Raw genomic sequence first — 5,236 nt, 5'->3', positions numbered from 1 at the left:
GGAGTGGAACGGGGCGGGGCGGGGGAGGGGCAGAACCAGAGGAAGAAGGGGGGGGGTCTCCTAGGCGATTTTGCAGGGGTTGCTGGACTTCCATTGGACAGTCCGCACGAGGCGCCGCGCGCCCATTGGTCCGAGTAGACGGGGCTCCGCCCCCCCTCCGCTATTGGCCAAAGGAAAAAGGGGCCTTCTCTCTAGCTGGCCCGCTTCCCGTAGAGAGGCGGAGGCAGAAAGGGAGGGCTACTGCAACTTGGAATCCTAGCAACCAGGATAGACCCGCCTCCTCCCAATCGATCTCCGAAACATCATTGGTTGTCGCCCCTAGCGACAGACCAATTGCAGCACATTCTGCCAATGAAAGGTGAGGAACGGTGACGACATTCAGCCTCGAGGAGGTCGGGTTCTAGGAGCAGTGTGTGACGTCATCGGTAGGGACTGAGAATGCGCGCTCCCGCCCTGCTCCTCACCCGAGGTCCCCCCGCCAGGGGCTGAACCTCGGCATGGGCGTGTCTGACTTCTCCGGAAGTTGACGTCAGAGCGAGAAGGGCGCTTAAAGATGACTTAATTCTACCACTGTGAGCCCCATTCAGAACCAAGCTTCTTGTGTGGTGGGTAGTCTCTTGACAATCCGAGGCTGTTGTAGTGGAAGGAACCCTGTGTTCGAATCCCGGCTCTGCCATTAGTTCCCCGAGGATCCCTCCCTGCGCCTCAGTTTCCCTTCTGTAAATAAGGACCGGAGAGCCCGGAAGGTTCCCCTCAGCTCCGGCCTGCAGTGAGGCGGAGGGCCTTTACTGAGTGCCTGCTGAATACAAAGGATGCAAAGAAAGCGGGGCCAGGCCCGGCCTCAGGCAGCTTCCCCTCAATAGAGGGGCTGGCCATGGACGCGAGAAAATGCCGGAGCCGGACTCGGCCCCAGGTCCCTCCCGGGTCAGGGCCCAAGCGGGCCGGCTCCTGTTCCTTACGGACGACAGCGACGTCGGTTGCAGCGGAGCCGAGGACCCCTCCCCATTTCGGAGCGGGTGGGAGGCAGTAACTGGCGTCTGGGGCGGCCCCCACCTGTGTCCTGGGATGCCTGGGAACGGGAGGTCCGTCAGCCAGTCTTGGTGACCCCATCGGGGTTTTCTTGGGTTGGCATTTTCCTCCAATGTCCCCATTTAACAGATGAGGAAACTGAGGCAAATAGGGTAAAGTGGCTTGCCCAGAGTCACAGAGCTGGGAGGTATCAGTGGCTTCCTGGTGCTCTCTCCTCTTGGTCACCCAAGTGACTCATCTCATTGAAAGAGCCTGGATTGGGAGCTCTGAGGGGTCCTCCGCTCAGCCCCTTCCTCCTACAGAGAAGGAAACAGGCCAGCCTCGAGGGAAGCTCCGGACGCTCCCTCCGAACCCAGCCTGATATTCTCTTCTAAGTTCTGGGACCTTCTGTGATCCATGGCGTCGTTTTCTCCGATAATTCACACTGACCCCTCCAAGGGGGCGTCCTCCCCTCGGCCACGTCGCCCAGGCCCTGGTCCTGCGCCCCCTCCCCCTCCACCGGCCTCTGCCCCTCGCCTTCCCCAACCTAACCACCTTTCCACCGCCCCCCGGCCACTGTCACTTCTTTGTCACGGCCGGACTGGAGAGCATCCGTCCTCCGGTCCCTCCCCTTCCTTCCCCCCATCAGTCAAAGGGCATCTAGTAGCCATAGGTCAGGCTCTGTGCTTGCCAGGAGGGCTCGAGAGCAGAGCCCCGGGGCTGGCAGGGTGCAGGGAAATACCGTCAGCGTGCCCCGGCTGCGACGGCAGGAGCGGCGAAGCGCTCGGTCACCCAGCGGCCGCGTCCTTCGCCATCACACGGGAGGAGAGCAAGGGCAGACTGGCCCCTCGGCCCCTCCGGGGAACCTCTGACTCCCTGGGCGGGACCTCCTGGGCCTCGGGAGCTGAGGAGGGAGGCAGGGGACAGAGGTGTCCCCACGGAGGAACAGCCCGGGGTGCCTCGGCTCTCACAGGCCGCCCACTGAAAGCGCTTCTGCAGCCCCTCAGGGCCCGCTCTGCGGCACCGACCCCCGCAGTGTCCCCCTCCGTCGGGACCTCACCCAGGGCAGGAGCGCCTGTGCCCCCGGCAGCGCTGCCCGAGTCCCTCTGTCTCCTTGGCCGGCCCAGCCTCAGATGCCCCGAGCGTGGGCACTCCCCGTGGCGCTGCCCCTTCTCTGCCCTCTCCTGGGCTTTCTGTTACCGCCTCTGGCACTGACCGAGCCCAGAGCTGGCACCCAGTAGGCCCTCAGGAAGCGGCTGCTGACTGTGGCTGCCAGAGCTCCCTCCCTCCATGTCCTGATGTCCGTGCCCAGACTCCTTCAGGGAGGACTGCTGACAAGGACGGCGGGCCCGGGGGAGGCCGGGAGGCGGGTCAGCCTCCTACCTCCGCCCACCTCCATTTGCTTTATTCATGTTGGGGGGAGCAGGATGGTCACGGGGCCCCAAGAGAGCAGCCTGGATCTCTGTTCTTTTCTGTTCTAGGGTTGGGGAGCACGGTGCCCCACTCAGTCTCAAGCAGCGAGCTTTCGGAATTGGGAGTCACGCTCTGGGCCAGCCCCATCGATGCCCCCAGAAGCGGAGAGATTTGGGGGAGCAAACCCCGGGAGGGCTCCTCCAGCAGCAGCGTTAACTTAGAGGGCCCCGAGCTAAGTGTTGAGCCCCCTCTCCCAGAGACCGAGGGGTAGAGAGTGTTGGAGAGCCCGGAGCACTGCCAAGCAAAGGGGGTCAGTGGTGACCTTTGGCAAGGAGGACAAGGGAACGGGCAAAATTTCAGAGCTATCTGTGTCTTGTTCTTGATGGCCCGAAAGTAAAAACCTCTGCTCTCAGCTTGATATTATCGTCTCTTGGACGTCCCCTTGTGAGCCCCACCGCTCCTGAGATCACCAGGCAGTGATATGACATCCCTGCCTTGGGAGAAAGGAGGAGTCCACAGCAACTTAGATTGAGCCTGATCTTTTCCCACAATGTGGGTGGTGAGTGAAGCTGCAAGGCTAGAGATACAGGCTGTAAGATAAGAATTATGGCCCAGGTGACTTGAGGTTACCCGAGTAAAACTTACAGAGGAGAAAAATATTAAATCTAACTTGATTAAATCATAATAACAGAATTAAAATCAGTTCTATAATACCTTCCTACTGTATCTTTAAAGCTAAAAAAAAAAATCCTTTTGCAAAAACCAATTTATGTTAGATTATTCAATGGAACTGGGATGCTAGTCGCCGGCCCCCTGACAACAGAGGGGGAAAACAGCGTGTGGGGGCTCATGGCGATGGTGATGGAGAAAGACAACGCACCAAACCTCAGGGTTGCCCTGGAAGCCTGAGGGGGTGGAACAGGCCTGGCTCTCCTTACAGGAGGTCTCCTCATATGTCTCCACAAAGCTACATCTACCTCTAAGTCTGCTTCTCTTTCCGACTTCAGCAGGCACTCTGACTCTCCTCATCCTAAACCAGGGGTGTTCCAAACCCAAAAATGCCACATAAATTTTCATCCGAAAACCTAGAATCTCCATCTCTTCCACTTGTAGTTGTTCAGCCCTATTCTACTCTTCATGACCCTGTGAACTATGGTTCGTACTATCCATCCCTCGCATCCTCTGCCATCCCCTTCTCCTCTTGCCTTCAGTCTTTCTCACCATTAGGATCTTTTCCAGTGAATCCTATCTTCCATTATGTGGCCAAAGAATAATAGCCTAAATTAACTTCCGTAAGTGATGACTGATTCGATCCCCTTGCTATCCAAGGGACACTGAAAATTGAAGAACTCAGAAGTCTCCTGATGAAGTTGAAAGAGGAGAGGGTAAAAACTGTCTCGATAACTTTCCATTAAAAAAAAAAAAAAACTAAGATCTTGGCAACTGGTCCCATTACTACCTGGCAAATTGAGGAAGAAGAAATGGAAGCAGTGTCAGATTTCATATTTCTGAGCTCAAAGATCACTGTAGGTGGCACTTGCAGCCACGAAATTAAAACACTTGCTTCTTGAAGGAAAGCTATGGCAAATCTGGACAGTATCCTAAAAAACTGAGGCCACACCGTGCTGGCAAAGGCCCATATATTCAAAGCTATGGTTTTTCCAAAAGTAATGGGTGGCTGTGAGACCTGTCAAGATTTTGTTGTGATCCACAGTCAAAGATTATATATATATATATATATTAGTAAGTGAAGCAGAAGTAGATATTTTTTCTGGAACTCTCTTGCTTTCTCCATAATCCAGCAAATGTTGGCAATTTAGTCTCTAGTTCCTCTGCCTCTTTGAAAATCATCCTGCTTGGATGAATACAGAGAGGCCTGGAGAGACTGACATGACCTGATGCTGAGTGAAGTGAGCAGAACCAGGAGATCATTGTACACGGCAACAACAATACTGTATGAGGATCAGTTCTGATGAAAGCAGCTCTCTTTGGCAATGAGAGGATCTAAATCAGTCCCAATTGATCAGTGATGAACAGAACCAGCCACACCCAGCAAAAGAACACTGGGAAATGACTGTGGACCCTAACATAGCATTTCCACCCTTTCTGTTATTGTTTGTTTGCATTTTACCTTCTTTCCAAATCCGATTTTTCTTGTGCAACAAGAGAACTGTATAAATCTGTACACATATATTGTATTTAACATATTTAACATGTTTAACACGTATGGGACTGTCTGCCATCTAGTGGAGGGAGTGAAGGGAAGGAGGAGACAAGTTGGAACAGAAGTCTTTGCAAAAGTCAATGTTGAAAAATTACCCATGTATAAAAAAATTAAAGAAAAAAATAATCCTGCTTTTCTGATAATTCTCAGTTCACATATTGCTGCTTGCAGAATCTTAAGCATAATCTCACTGGTATGTGAAATGAGCCCAATTGTTCTGTAATTTGAATATTCTTGGAGTTGTCCTTTCTAGGATTGGGACATAAACTGATCTTTACCAATCCAGTAGCCACTGGTGAGTTTTCCAGATTTGCTGGCATATTGAATGCAACACTTTCACAGCATCCTCTTTCAGGCTTTCAGCATCTCCACTAGCCCTAGACTCATTGACTTCATTCTTTTTTTTTTTTTTTTAATAATTTTTTATTGATAGAACGCATGCCAGGGTAATTTTTTACAGCATTATCCCTTGCATTCATTTCTGTTCTGATTTTTCCCCTCCCTCCCTCCACCCCTTCCCCCAAATGGCAAGAGTCCTTTACATGTTGAATGGGTTGCAGTATATCCTAGATACAATATATGTGTGCAGAA

Source organism: Antechinus flavipes, chromosome 3 (assembly GCF_016432865.1).
Source record: "Antechinus flavipes isolate AdamAnt ecotype Samford, QLD, Australia chromosome 3, AdamAnt_v2, whole genome shotgun sequence".
NCBI lineage: Eukaryota > Metazoa > Chordata > Mammalia > Dasyuromorphia > Dasyuridae > Antechinus > Antechinus flavipes.
Note: the sequence above shows the minus strand (reverse complement) of the source record.